The sequence below is a fragment of the Mobula hypostoma genome, chromosome 5 (genome assembly GCF_963921235.1).
Source record: "Mobula hypostoma chromosome 5, sMobHyp1.1, whole genome shotgun sequence".
Classification (NCBI taxonomy): Eukaryota; Metazoa; Chordata; class Chondrichthyes; order Myliobatiformes; family Myliobatidae; genus Mobula; species Mobula hypostoma.
The window spans coordinates 172611492-172627143 of record NC_086101.1 but is presented as its reverse complement, the minus strand read 5'-3'; the positions used below and the strand labels follow the sequence as shown (position 1 = coordinate 172627143).

Sequence of the window (15652 nt, the reverse complement as noted above, 5' to 3'; positions counted from 1 at the left end):
AGTAACGGGTAATAGAATTACTATAAGTTTAAAAATTAGCTTTATTTGTCACATGTACATTGAAACACACAGTGAAATATGTCATTTGTGTCAGATCAAATCAACGAAGAGGCAGCCTGCAAGAGTCGCCACACTCCCAGCACCAACATGTTAACCCTATTATCCATATGCCCACAACCCATTAACCCTAACCATACATCTTTGGAATGTGGGAGGAAACCAGAGCACCTGGAGGAAACCCACACATTCACAGGGAGAACGTGCAAACTCCTTACAGACAGCGGTGGGAATTGAACCCTGATCTTAGCTATCACTCTAATAGTGTGCAACACACGCACACAATCCTGGAAAAACTTAGCAGGTCAGGCAGCATCTATAGAAATGAATAAACAGGTGACGTTCCAGATCGAGGCCCTTCTTCTGGACTGAAAAGGAAGGGAAGATGCCGGAATAAAAAGGTGGAGGGGGGGAAGAAGGCTTGCTGGAACATGATGGGTGAAGTCAGGGTGGCGGGAAAGGTAAAGGGATGGTTAGGAAGGAACCTGATCTTAGAGGAGAGTGGACCATAGGAGAAATGGAAATATACTGTAACAGTGTTTCACTGACTAATACGCTACCATGTTGCCCAACACCATTCCTCTGCCAGTTTCTTCTGCTGCAGAATTCTATAATTCTACAGTTCAGCTGCCCAGAGCTCCATTACATTGCCCTTCTGAAAGCATTGGTGTAGCTGAATTTTAATCCTGTAGTCACACTCAAGCCCTGAAAAGGAACTTGAAGATGTAACCTGATGACTTAAAATGCCTTTAAGGGAGCCAATTTGACACCGTGGTCGTGTAACTTAGGGAAAGAAAATAAAGTAGCTAAGCTTTCTCCTCCTGATTAGAGATACACGTGTGTGTGTGTGTGTGTGTGTGTGTGTGTTGGTGGGGGGGGGGGCTACTTGAGTGGTAAAACCTGTTGGAGCAAATGGTCTGTTTGTTCTTTGTACATGTTGTGGACATTCCGAGGGGATGTTTGCACCAATAATTCCAGAGGTTTCTGGAGTCCAGAACAGGCACATCCTAAAGACTAGAAATAAAACCTGAAAATGCCGCACTCGGCAGGTCAGACTGACCCGTAGAGATAGAAACAGATAATGTTTCATTTCCAAGACCTTCATGCTGCCCGACCTGCTGAGTACGTCCGGCAAGTTTTGCTTTTATTTCAGACTGTCAGTGTATGTAGTTTTTCTTTAATTTTTGTCATGAGAATTGACCAATGAGCCGAAACCGACTAGCATCCAAGACAGTCGGTACCAGCCATTATTAACTAGAACTTCTGTGAGAGATAAGGAATTAAATCTCTGTCATTAAGGAACACAATACACTACAGTATGTAAAACAAAGATTTATTTCTAGAAGTGGCAGAGATTTTTAATTTATTTAAGATTACTCAGGGATGCTCAGATGCTGTTCATGGCTGTGGGCTAGAACAGCGAAATGGCACAAGCTAGTGAGCAATTGGAAAAGATTGAACTAAATACAAATGTGTTAAATAGCTTCCTCTTCTGCTGTATCAATCAGAACATGTCAACACTACAAATTGTATAGAAAAGACACAACTCTCAATGCCTGGGAAGTCTTAAATGTCACCTTGTGCACTATGTGCTGCAGAATGGAAGTCTTTTTTTAATTTAAAAATTAGAGCTACGAATATAAATTAGGCCCTTAGATCATAGGGCATGATATTATCAGATTTTCTCTGTTGAATGAGTAATTTGTGCTGGTCCATCTTGATCTGCCCCCACTAAATAAATCTGTGATCACACTGCTTTATTGTTACATTTGATCCTTGACATTTCTGTCTTGTTAGTTTTTTATAAGCACTCTCAATTATCTAACCCTATATTTGAAAGGCATTCTGAAGGTGTTCAATTCTCCCCTAAATAAGCCAGCTCATTGCAGTCAAGTCAATCCTAATGTCCTTAAATAGTAGGCTATTGAGCCGAACATTTTGGCATCAGTGATATTTTACTCATCAATTAGCCTTGTTGACATTTTATTATACTAAAAGCCTACTGTGTAATGATTTTTTCCACTAATAGCAATGTAAATTTTGATGCTTGATTGCTAGTGTTTCTATAAAATTGCAAAATAATTTTATGTGAAAAGATAGACAATCTTAACATTTGGCACATAAATCCATATGTGTGTGTGTGTGTGTGTGTGTAAAAATCTTACTTTAACATGCAGCCACAGCATTTCAGACATCCCAGGGTGTATTTTCTCTGCTGACTTGCCCTAGTTTGGGTGAAACAGCAACACCTGCTGCTTGCTTTCACCCACTGTCCCTCCTGGAATTGCCACCAGCTACTCTTGTTGTATCCACGTTCCAATGGAGTGGCTCTGACTTGGCCTGTGGCCAGTCAGTGCATTTTCAGCTCCAAAGGCATGCCGTGCCTTGTCGTTCGCCTTGGGCATGACTGAAGTTTACATCTGAGCATCAGTGCACCATTTGCATGCGATAGAATTTCGAGGCAGGAAGGTATTAAAGGGACAGGGCACTAGCAGGCACTACAAATGAGCAATAAAATAATAATATATTTCTGTCATTATAAAGACCATAAGATAACAGCAGAATTAGGCCATTAAGCTCATTGAGGCTGCTCTGCCATTTCATCACGCTGATCCAATTTTCCTCTCAGCCCCAGTCTCCTGCTTTCTCCCTGTATCCCTTCATGCCCTGATCAATCAAGAATCTATCAACCTCTGCCTTAAATATACGTAAAGACTTGGCCTCCACAGGCGTTTGTGCCAACAAATTTCACTGATTCACCACTCTGGCTAAAGAAATTCTTCCTCATCTCTGTTCTAAAAGAATACCCCTCTATTCTGAGGCTGTGTACTCTGGTCCTAGACTCTCCCACCGTAGGAAACATTCTCTCCACATCCACACTATCAAGGCCTTTCAACATTCAAAAGGTTTCAATTTGGTCACCCCTCATTCTTCTGAATTCTTGTGAATTCAGGCCCAGAGCCATCAAACACTCTTCATATGTCAAGCCATTCAATTCTGGTATCATTTTCGTGAATTTACTTTGAAACCTCTCCATTGTCAGCACATCGCTTCTAAGATAAGGGGCCCAAAACTGCTCGCAATACTCCAAGTGAGACCTCACCAGTACTTCTTAAAGCCTCAACATTACATCCTTGCTTTCATGTTCTAGTCCACTTGAAATAAACACCAACATCACATTTTCCCTCCTCACCACAGACTCAACCTGCAAATTAACCTTTAGGGAATCCTGCACAAGGACTTGCAATTTGCGCTTCAGATTTTTAACTTTTCTCTTCATTTAGAAAAGAGTCTGCTCTTTTATTTCTTCCCTCAAAGAGCCTGACCATACACTTCCTGACACCATTTTCCGTCATCACTTCTTTGCCCATTCTCCTAATTTGACTAAGGCTACATCCACACTGGACCGGATAAATCAGTAACCGAAGCTTTTTCTCTTCGTTTTGACCCTCCGTCCACACTGAAATGGCGTTTTCCTCCCCCGAAAACAGAGCTTTTTTAAAACACTCTCCAGAGTGTTTAAATCTGAAAACACCGGTTGGCCGTTGTAGTGTGTACGGGGTAACCGGCTAATTTTAAAAACGCTGTCATGACGTGCCGGAACAAATGGTGGCAGCAGCGCGGCATTTCATTGTTTTCTTGAACGCAATCTCCAACACCACAACAATATCTGACGATAGATGTGTAACATCCTAATGTAACGTTGTATGGAAGTACAAGATAACACTGATGCAGACATGTTTTATATATTTAACAAGGTGCTTTATTAATGTATTGTTTGTGCAAACATTCAATAGATGCAATTGTCACTTTTGCCCAGTAACTCATTTTATTGCACATGTTAAATACAGCAAAATAATACACAAAGACATGGCAAAAGTAAAGGCAAACAAATGAGGTGACAGCAAATTTCACTTTTGCCCAGTAACAAGGCTTATTGCATTTAGTTGTAGCTGTTGTCCCTTTCATCGGTGTAGAGACTATGGCTGTAGGAAATATTACTGGACAAACGCGTACCAAGTCTTTCATTTGGCAATTTCCTTTTAAGTTTTTCTAGTATGTTACTGGACAAAAGCGCACCAAGTATACCGTTTCCTCTTCACTTGTTTTCTGTGTGTCCTGCACATGCCCAGTAGGAGGAGATTTGCCCAAATATCCATTTTATTGTGGATGGAGGTATTTTCAAAAACGCTTGGTGTGGACGCCTATGGTTTTTACACGAAACCAGCGTTTTCAAAATTATCCGGTCTAGTGTGGATGTAGCCTGAGTCTCTCTACTTCCTCAAGAATACCTGCCCCTCCACCTATCTTTACAAACATCAGGTCATATGAGAAATAAAGAAAGATGTAGCTGTATACTGAAAATCTTCCCTATTAATAGACAAAATCTTGGCGCTTTATATTTTATTTAATCTAATATCTGAATATGTGTTAATAGAGCTTATTCAGAAAAGGACAATGCAAGTATGCAGCTACTTTTGATACTTGGAGATAAGGGTAGACTGTGCCAAACAGTCACTGGAGCTAATATTTCCTCGATCTTTAACAAACAAAAAGCTAGAGAAACAACCTGATGGAAGGGAATTTGTCTTTGTTCCCAGTTAACTTTTGGAACAAACTTCACTCTGTCAGTCCTTAAAATAAGTAAACATTTCTCAGATATTTTTGGAAGATTTAATCATTCTGAATATTTGGAATACAGAGGCCAACAGGAACAAGTTGCAACCCATATATTTATTTGTGAATTTATTTTATTCTTGGTCATAGATAATGTTTCCTTTATGGATTCAGCATGTGAATTTTCCTCTTAGTCTTTTCTGCTCCTCATTTACAATCGCTGGTCGAGTTTCTTGCTGATTGTTGTTGGAGATAATGACTTGCAAATGTGACTTCTGCTATCTCTGAAACCTCCCATGTAAATAGTGAAAACATAAAGGAAAGAAACTAGTTTCTTCAATTTATGAGACAGAATAATCGTTTTGTTTCCTTCACCAAGTTTCAGCTTTCTTGCCAGCATGGAAATCTTGTCCTCTATTGTCTCCAATGGGATGAATAATATTCGAGCTGTCTGGCTCAAACAAACCACATCCTCGGGTGAGGCATGGTTTCTGAGGCTGTTCCTGGGCGACTAATCCTCAGAGTGGGTGGAAGTCTTGATTAGTGCTATTCCCATGGCAACAATCCAGGATGTACGGATATATAATTCTAGAGCAATTGGAGTAGGACATCTTTCTAGAATGAACGTTTCAGTAGACAAGCAGATTGATAGTTTGAATGGAAAGATCCAAGAAATGTAAAATTCTGGTGTGGAAGGAATAAACTTTGGAGTAAAATATATTTATTAAATTTTCCTTCCCCTTTAAATTATTGCATCCATTTAGTTTTGGGTGTTTCATGCAAAATATTTTGGATTTTCTCTTTTGGTATTCTAATAAACATTGTAATAACTGTTAAATCAACTGCATCATGCTTCTGTAACATTCTACTGGAGCTGTACACAGTTACAGTCATACTCACAGAATCTGGCCCTTCAGCCAGAATCCACACAAACTATCATGCATCCCTTTATAAGGCTAGCTTTTTTGTCACACGTATATTGAAACATAGAGTGAACTGTGTTGTTTGCATCAAATCAAATTTGGAGGGTTGTCCTGGCAGCCTGCATGTTGTCATGCTTCCGCCACCAACATAGAGTGCCCAAATCTCACCTACCCTAGCTATGCATCCGAGGAACGTGGGAGGAAACCAGAGCACCCAGAGGAAACCCATGGGGTCATGGGAAGAACGTACAATCTCCCGCAGCAAGAGTTGAACCACATTCAGTGATCGCCGGTTCTAAAATAGTGTTACACTAAACACAACATTACCGGGCCATCCCATTTGCCCTGATTGACCCTAATCAAAATCCACCAGATTTTTTTTTCTCTCCCCACAGTCCCCTGTACTTACCTCCAAGACTCTGCCAGTCATCTCCGCAGTAGGGGCAATTTACAGAGGCCAGTTAACCTGCCAACTTGCTCCACCCTGGGGGAAACCCCTTGCAGGACAATATGCAAGCACCAGTATTAACAATAAACTAGGTGGCCAAGAATAGCACGGTCAGAATTGGGATGGAGACCACATCAGGAGAAAATTAATCGACTTTTGCAAGGCCTCTCCAGCATTGGGTTGTGGTGCACCACAGCTGCAAATGTTGCACTGAAAGTACCTGAGAGTTGCCACGATAACCCAATCTTCTTTGACAGCTCTGCATCCAAACAATGTCACCATCAGCCTTTGTGTGGTTTACACTGCAGTTATGTGAAACACACAAAAGGCAAAGGAAGCATTACTTCTCACTTTGACTTTCCAAAAAAAACATTGTAGCCTTATTTACCCAGTAATTGTTGACTTCTGTCAAATCTTCAACTCGATAAAGCAGTGGCATGCCCAATGTGAAGGGAATGATTAAATTGGGGAAGAAGAAATCTCATGTAGATTTCTTCATGGCGGCAATGGTGTAAAACATTTGCTGGAGGATTTTAGTAGTCATCGTTCTTTCCCACCTGTGATTCATCAACCAATTAACATAAACTGGACACAATCAACATGCTGGAAGTATATATAGAGTTTTAATTTTTTTTCCCGTTTACTTGTTCAGCTGTTGAACAGATCCTGCACAAAATCAATCAATATCATGTCGCATAAACCTTTTTTGAAAAGAGGTTGGTTAAATATTGACTGGAAGCAGAACTAAAGATGATAGGAGAAGCTATAGACTATGATATCGTCCCCATGTTGCTGCTCTTTAACCTCTTACTCTCTACAAACAGAATAGTTTAACACTTGTCCTGGCATCAATCCAATCACAGCAGGTTGACTGGCAAAAGAAACAGAGGTGACAAGAGGTAGAGCCATTATTTTGCACCACTGATTGGGATTTGGAATATGCTGCCTGCTCGGGTGATGAAAACAGATTGAGTGGTGACTTTTAAAGGGGAATTGATTGCCACTTTGAAAGAGAAAAATATAGAATGAAATAAGGAAATAGGCAGTGGCACTATTAGAATGCCTTTGCAAATATCCAGCATGAACTCAGAGTTAATTGCCCTCCTTCCACACATTATTACCACAATACAAGCGACTGAGTGCTGATCAGAGTGCATAGAACACTACAGCCCACGATGTTGTGCCAACATTATAACCTACTCTGAGATCAATCTAACCCTTCCCTCCCACATAGCCCTCCATTTTTTAATAATCCCTGTGCCATGTCCCTAATGTACCTGCAGCTGCCGCTACCCCTGGCTGTGCATTCCATGCATCCACCACTCTTGATCCAAAAAAATTAGCTCTGACATCTCCCCTATACTTTCTCCCAATCACCTTAAAATTATGCCCGCTCGTATTAGCCATTACCACCTTAGGAACGGAACTCTGGCTATGCACTCAATCTGTGCCTCTTATCATCTTGTACATGTCGATCAAGTCAGCTCTCATCTTTCTTTGCTCCAAAGAGAAAAGCCCTAGAATGCTTATACTATCCAAATGACGCCCGAGGAAAGAGTTTCTGTTTATACACTTGATCTATGGCTCTTATCATCCTGTACACATCTATCAAATCAGCTCTCATCTTCTTTCACTCCAAAGAGAAAAGCTCACTCAGGCAGGCCAAATTAGATATGCTCTTTAATCCAGATAGCATGCTGGTAATTCTCCTCTGCACCCTCTCTAAAGCTTCCACATCCTTCTGATAATGAGACAACCAGAACTGAATGCAATATTCCAAGTGTACAATATATAATATTCCACTTCAAATATTGACCAAAATCCTGGTCCTGATAAAATGTTAAACTACAATCAAGTTGTTTTGTGATTATTAGTTTTTACTTTTTATTATTTAAACATAAATTTCCCAGTTGTCATATCATTTGGATACATATTGGATAGGCAAAAGAGGAATATCTCTAGAGCAGGGTTTCCCAACCTGGGGTCCATGACCTGTCAGTTAATGGTAAAGCTCCATGGCATAAAAAAGGTTGGAAACACTTACTGTCGAGGCATAAATAGAGCAGATAGATTGTACTAGTTGACCAGCATTTAAGGTGAGAGGGATAAATTCAAAAGTGGGACAATCCTCCATTACCAACACTGGAAAGCACTGACAGTGTTGGTAATGGAGGATTGAGGTACTAAGAGGCTCTTAGATCAGTGCATGAATGTACAAAGAAAGCAGAGATCGAGACATTGTGTCGGAGCTTTGGTAACCATTCAGCACAACGTCGTGGGCCAAAGGGCGTGTTTCTGAGGTGCCCTGTTCTATGATCTATGAAATTGGGTCATATGGGATTACTGTTGATAGATGGATGATCAGTGTCCGCATGGATGAGGTGGGCTAAAAGGTCCCATTTCTGTGCTGCACTCTTCTATGACTTAATGACAGTCAAACTCTTGACAGGAGGAATGACTAGATGCAGAGCAAAGTAAAGGGACACAGGAGTGGACTGACCTGGGATATGGGGTGCAGAAATCATCGAGAGTGGCAGTTGAAAATTGGAAATCGTCCTGCTTGGAATATGAAAATAAAACAAAATCTTGCCTGACCTGCTGAATGTTCGCAGATTGTATTGATGGAAAATAATGTTTCTAGTTGAAGGCCTTCAGTTACAAGGATAGATTAGAGAGGCTATGACTGTTTTATTTGCAGAATAGAAGGCTGAGGAGAGATCTCACAGAAGTACATAAAATGATGAGGGGTTTGGACAGAATTGATAGAAGTACGCTGTCAATGTTGGTGGTGGAGTGAAGGACTAGAGATCATAGATATAAAGTAAAAGGGAAAATAATGATGTGTGTCTTAAGGAAAAACCTTTTTACACAGTGGCTGTTTCAAATCTTGAAAGCATTACCTTCAGATACGGTGGAGGCAGGTTCCTTACAACCTTCAAGAGGGGTTGGATAAAATGGTTTTGAGGCAGTGAAGGCTAATTCTCTGGATTCTTTCAAGAAAGAAAGCTCTTAAAGATTGCGGAGTCAAGGGATATGGGAAAAGGCAGGAAAAGGGTACTGATTGTGGATGATCAGCCATGATCACAGTGAATGGTGGTGCTGGCTCGAAGGGCTGAATGGACTACTCCTGCACCTATTGTCTATTGAGAAAAAAGAATGAAAGTCCGCAGAGAAAATGGTGATGGGTAGAACAAGGGAATCGCTCTGGTAAAGAGCCAGTCTTTACATGAAGAGCCAAATGGCTTCCTGTCCTATAACCATTAAAAGTTCAAAGTACATTTTATTATCAGAGGACACTTATGTCACCACATACCATCCTGAGATTCTTTTTCCTGCAGGCATACTCAGCAAATCTATAGAATAGTAACTGTAAACAGGATCAATGAAAGGACAAGTTGAGCATAGAAGACAACAAACTATGCAAATGCAAATATAAGAAAATAGCAACAAATAACAAGAGCATGAAATAGCAAGAAAAAGAGTCCTTAAGGTGAGATAATTTGTTGTGGGAGCATCTCAATTAAAAAAAAGTGTAGTTATTTGTTTTTGTTCAAGAGCCTGATGTTGAGGAGGAGTATCTGTTCATGGACCTGTTGGTGTGAGTGCTGGGACTCTAGTACCTTCTACATGATGGCAGCAGTGTGAAGAGAGCATGGCCTGGGTGATGAGGATCTTTGATAATGGATGCTACTTTCCTACGACAGCGTTTCATGTATATGTGCTTGATGGTTGGGAGGGCTTTACCCATGACGTACTGGGCCGAATCCACTACCTATTGTATTCAAAGGTATTCAGTCACTCCGTGACAGAAGATACTGTTTTACTAGAATAATAATTAACATCTAAGGGGGCTTGTATCAATCATTTTCAAGGGTCTGCGAATCCAAGGTGAAGACTTCAATTGCTATCTTAATCTGGGGTGTAATTAATATTGGTGACATTGCTGAGTAAATTGCCAATTTCACATTCTCACTTCAGCAAATCAGATTATTTAATTCAAATGTGCCAAATTGTGGGTCTGTGGCCAACAAATGCTCTCTGTGATCCAATTCCTGAATGAATATTGAATTCGTAAACACTACTTCACTTTTGAAATAAACATTTCTGTTTTGCACAATTTTTAATCTAACTATTTAATATACAATTATATACTTACTGTAATTGATTTACTTAATTATTTTTTCTTTCTATATTATCATGTACTGCATTGAACTGCTGCTGCTAGGTTAACAAATTTCACGACACATGCCGATGAAAATAAACCTGACTCTGACAAGACCACAAAATTGTTGTCAGAATCTAAGAGGTTCAATTGTGTTACTTAGAGGAAGAAAGTATTTGTCTTGGTTCAGCTATCATGCAAATAATTTCATTCTGTGGTTGACCCTCAGGGACAATAAAAGAGTTAAATTTGATTCCTCTCAGCCAATAAAATCTTCCTTCTTGTTGTCACTTCTATCTGTTGGTGCTTGGACTAATAAGGATGTCCAATCCTACATAGTGGAGGCCAGTGAGATGTTTCTGTAACTGTCATGTACATTAGCTGTGTTCACCCATACACTTATTCTTTTTGTGTTAGTGTAAATGGGTAGATACTTAAGGTCAAATGTTTCTGGGTGAGACTACTGCAGAAGTGACGCTAAAATCATATACCAACTTCTGCTTTATTGTTCTTACAAGTTACGCTAAATTTCCTTTTTAACAAGTGAAAATGCAGTTTAGTGACACCAGGGTGGGATAATGAAAAGAATACCGTGTGTCTCAGAGTTAGTCGAAAACGCGGGGATAATCCAGTCACTTTTGACATTAAAATGGGTGGCCACTGAGAGATCTTGCTTCTCCTGGTGGACAGCCCATGGGTGCTTGGTGAAACAGCTTACTCTGCAGTTTTTCTCTCGTTCAGGAAATTCCAGGAATTTGTTACATGAGAAAATCATATTTATTTATAAATTAAAACTTTATTGAAAGTCTTTTTTATTTCAGAATCAAACTCAGGTTTATTATCACTGCCATACCTAGAGAAACTTGTTGTTTTACAGAAAGGATTCTTTTCCGTTTTAAATACTCTTATTTCAGAGTTTTATGGGCATCCTGTGGATTTTCATAATTAAGTGAAATCAAGATTAGCCTTTTCACTAGATATTTTTATTTTTATCTTCATAAATCCCAAGGGTGAAGTATACAGCCATGGTTATCCTAAGGTTATTTTGAAAGATGAGTTATCTATGTTAGGAGTGATTGACTTGGAGTGATATGGTAAGTTGAATAGGACCGCATCATTTCATAGGCAACAGCTTTTGTAGTCATCTCCCTATAGGCGGGTCAGAGGGATTCCAGCTTCATAGCATGTAAAGTTCCATTTATATTGATTAAGTAGACGGCTCTCTCTGCTTCCTGACATGTTAATTAGTGTCACTTACAGCGCTAGCAATGAAAATTCTCAGGTCATTTTGGAATCAGTGAAAAACCCTTCAGCGTCACTTAATTTCAGATCAGCATTTAAAGCATTTTCTTCAGAATTTAGACAGAATCTTTTCCTGGATGATTTATCATTAACACCAAAACTGTTAATTAGAGCATTTTTTGTGTGCACTTTTTAAAACCTTGGATGTGGTTTGACAGTGTTCTGCATTCTGGGAGAATCAGAACATTTCTCAGTGGTTGTCCTCATTCTACCAAGACAGAGCTACCTCTGCTATTTTGTCTGGGTGATATAGTTGACCCAGTGCAGTGAAGGTGCATGGCATCCCAGCATAATAGTTAGCGGAATCATATACAGTGCTGGGGGAAGCGAGGGGATTCAATTCTCACCACTGTCCGAAAGGTGATTGTATGTTCTCCCCAGGATCGCGTAAGTTTCTTCTGGGTGCTCGGGTTTCCTCCCACATTCCAAAGATGTACTGTTGGGGTTAGGGAGTTGTGGGCATGTTACGTTGGTGCCAGAAGTATGGCAACACTTGCGGTTTTCCCCCACACAATCTCAGACCAAGTTGGATGATGATAAAGACAACACAATTCACTGCCTCACAAATTACTGGAGGAACTCAGCAGGCCAGACAGCATCTATGGAAAAGAGTATAGTGGAGGTTTTGGGCCGAGACCCTTCATCGGAAATGGAGGGGGAAGAAAAAGGAATCAAAGAGAAGATTGGGGAGGGGGTGGAGGAAGAAAAACAAGGAGATAGGTGAAATGGGGAGGGGGAGGGGTGAAGTACAGATCTGGGAAGTTGATTGGTGAAGGGGGAAATGTAATAAGAGAAGACAGACGGCCATGGAAGAAAGAAGAAGGGGAGGAGCACCAGAGGGAGGTGTTGGGCAAGTAAGGAGATAAGGTGAGAGATGGGAATGGGGACTGGTGAAGGGGGGCATTACTGGAAGTTCAAGAAATCAGTGTTCACGAATTGACAATAAACTGGACTGGTCAATGAACATTGAGGCTGTCTACAAGAAGGTTCAGAGCCATCTCTATTTCCTGAGGAGACTGAGGTCCTTTAACATCTGCCGGACGATGCTGAGGATGTTCTTCAAGTCTGCGGTGGCCAGTGCTATCATGTTTGCTGTTGTGTGCTGGGGCAGCAGGCTGAGGGTGGCAGACACCAACAGAATCAACAAACTCATTCGTATGGCCAGTGATATTGTGGGGATGGAACTGGATGCTCTGACGGTGGTGTCTGAAAAGAGGATGCTGTCCAAGTTGCATGCCATCTTGGACAATGTCTCCCATCCACTACATAATGTACTGGTTGGGCACAGGAGTACATTCAGCCAGAGACTCATTCCACCGAGATGCAACACTGAGCGTCATAGGAAGTCATTCCTGCCTGTGGCCATCAAACTTTACAACTCCTCCCTTGGAGGGTCAGACACCCTGAGCCAATAGGCTGGTCCTGGACTTATTTCCTGGCACAATTTACATATTATTATTTATTTATTTATGGTTTTCTTACTGTTTATTATTTATGGTGCAACTGTAACGAAAACCAATTTCCCCTGGGATCAATAAAGTATGACTATGACTATGACTATCAGGTTAGAGGCAATACTTCACCTGCAAATCTGTTGGGTCTGTGTATTGCGTCCGATGCTCCTGATGTGGCCTCCTATACATTGGCGAGACCCGGCGTAAATTGGGTTTCATCAAGCACCACTCCTCCATCCGCCAAGTTTCACGGTAGCCAACCATTTTAATTCGTATTCCCGTTTCTATACCGATGTGTCGGTCCATGGCCTCCACTTGTGCAACAATCAGGGTGATCAGCACCTCATATTCCGTCTGGGTAGCCTCCAACCTGATGACATAAATATCAATTTCTCCTTCTGTAATATCATTTTTCCTTCCCCTTCCTTCTTGACTTCTATTTTCCTCTTGGGCCTCTTACATCTTCTCACCTGCCTATCACATCCTCCTGGTGCTCCTCCTTCTTCCCTTCCTCCCATGGTCCAAGCTCCTCTCCTATCAGATTCCTTCTTCTCCAGTCCTTTACCTTTTCCACTTAAGACCACCCAGCTGCTTTCTTCACCCTTCCCCCATCCACCTGGCTTCACCTTTCACCTTCCAGCTGGTCCTTCTTCCCCTCCCCCTAACTTCTTATTCTAGCTTCTTCTCCCCTCTTTTCCAGTCCCGAGGAAGAGTCTCAGCTCAAGTCATGAAATATTTATTCATTTCAGTAGATGTTGCCTGACCTGCTGAGTTCTGCCAGCATTTTGTGTGTGCTGCTTTGGATTTTAATCTTTCGTGTTTCACCGTGAGATTTTAGTATTTCTGAACTGTTGACTTCCTTTGTTGGACATGAATGTAATATTACATTTCACATCGTCAAGATGCCCACATGTTGCTCATTTACCCCATTCCATAGGATATAATTTACAATTGTTGAGTCAGAGGTGATGAATACATGCATGAATGGGAACTGATTGTGTACATTATCAACACCACACACTGTGTTCCCAGGATGTATGTCTGCCTGGCTGCCAAGCTCCCTAATGCTAACCTAAGAAAGTAAATCCAGCGACTTTAAACAAGACTTTTTCCCGCATTTATATAATGGCAACAGTGTCTGGAAAAGGGATCATTACAATTTACTTCTCACTCATTTTCACAAAGATATCAGATTATATGATCATTATGTGTTTGCTTGTTTTAGAGTCGTGCCAGTGAAATCTGGTAAAATGTACATACTTAATCTGCAGCAGCTCAGACAAAAGTTTCAGTCAATTGGTTTTAAGCTAAACAAGCCTTCTGGCATGTTTGCCCTAAAATTCCATTTTTTGTGTTATTTCGTTGCTCCCCAGATGGTTAACTGATGATGAGCACAATGTGTCTTCTCTGAAACATTGCAAAGTGAATCTGTCCCCATTCTAATACAATGGAACAAAAATCTACTCCAGCATCCTGAAGCAACTTTTCAATAGATACTCATTTTGTAAAGATTGTCATTTTGTAAAGCAGCTCTGCATGAATAAGTGCTTCAGTTTATCGGCATATTTAAAGTGAAGGACAGACTCCAGTGCAATGCAATAGCCTTCCCCATCATCTGTGAGACGTAGCCATTTACTTATGGTTCCTACTTAGTTCCCATCCTTCTGAGAAGAGTGCAGAATGTTCATTGGCAAAATAAAAGTGCAGGATAGAATAGTTATGATGAATGAATATTCTGTTTCTCAGCCTTAAGTGTGAGGAGGTAGTGACGCAGAAACAGACCCCAACAGTTTTAAGTGTTCACTAAGTCTCTGAAGGAATAGCAGCATTTCAGATAACCTTGGGATCTTTTAAAACCCCATTCTGTTTGGAACACAGAACATCACAGCACAGTACAGATCCTTTGGTCAATGATAGCATGTTGACCTTTCTAACATAAATCCAACCCTTGCCTCTTACGTTGCCCTCCATTTTTCTAACATCCATGTGCCTATCTTGCTGGCCCGCGGCGTCGTGACATCAGCACCAGACTTCGAGGCGAATGGTCCTGGGTTTGAATCTGGCCCGTTCCTTGCACACTTTCCATCCACAGTGGGTTGAGCATCGAGCAAGCAACTCGGCCTCGTGAGAAACAGGCAATTGCTAAAGAAAGAGCAACATTGCCACCCCGTGAGCCACAAGGCATGGCAAGGAAGAAAAAAAACAAAAACAATCTGCCTATCTAAGAATTTCTTAAATGCCCCTAATGTACTTTCCTCTACCACCACACTTGGCAGGGCATTCCATGTACTCACTACCACTGACATCCACAATATACTTTCCTCCAATCACCTGAAAATTATGCTCCCATGTACTTGCATTTTTGCCCTGGGAACAAGTGTCTGGCTATCCGCTCAATCATCGTTTAATCTTGGCATTCAGAGAAAGAGGTACAATTCCATACAAGTAGGCCGTATTTCCGTGACAAGCTGAGGAAAAGATGGCTGTCTTTCCTATTTCAGATGTTATAGATCCGGAATGTTAAGCATCACATTCATCAACAGCGTAAGTGAGATTAGACACCCAGCAAAATCAGAACTCTCCCAAAGAAATTATGACTCTGTAGAAAAACAGTCGAAGTGTTGATGTGTGGATCTTATTTGTTCTTGTATTGTCATTTGCTGCCTGTGGGCTACCCCACAGGTGTTGA

General features: G+C 41.0%; 1 protein-coding gene across 11 annotated transcripts in view; it reads left to right on the top strand.

The window, feature by feature from the left end:
- tenm3 (teneurin transmembrane protein 3) overlaps positions 1-15652 on the top strand; it is a 2629382-nt gene that overhangs the window by 2414316 nt on the left and 199414 nt on the right. The gene's annotated exons all lie outside the window — the stretch shown is intronic.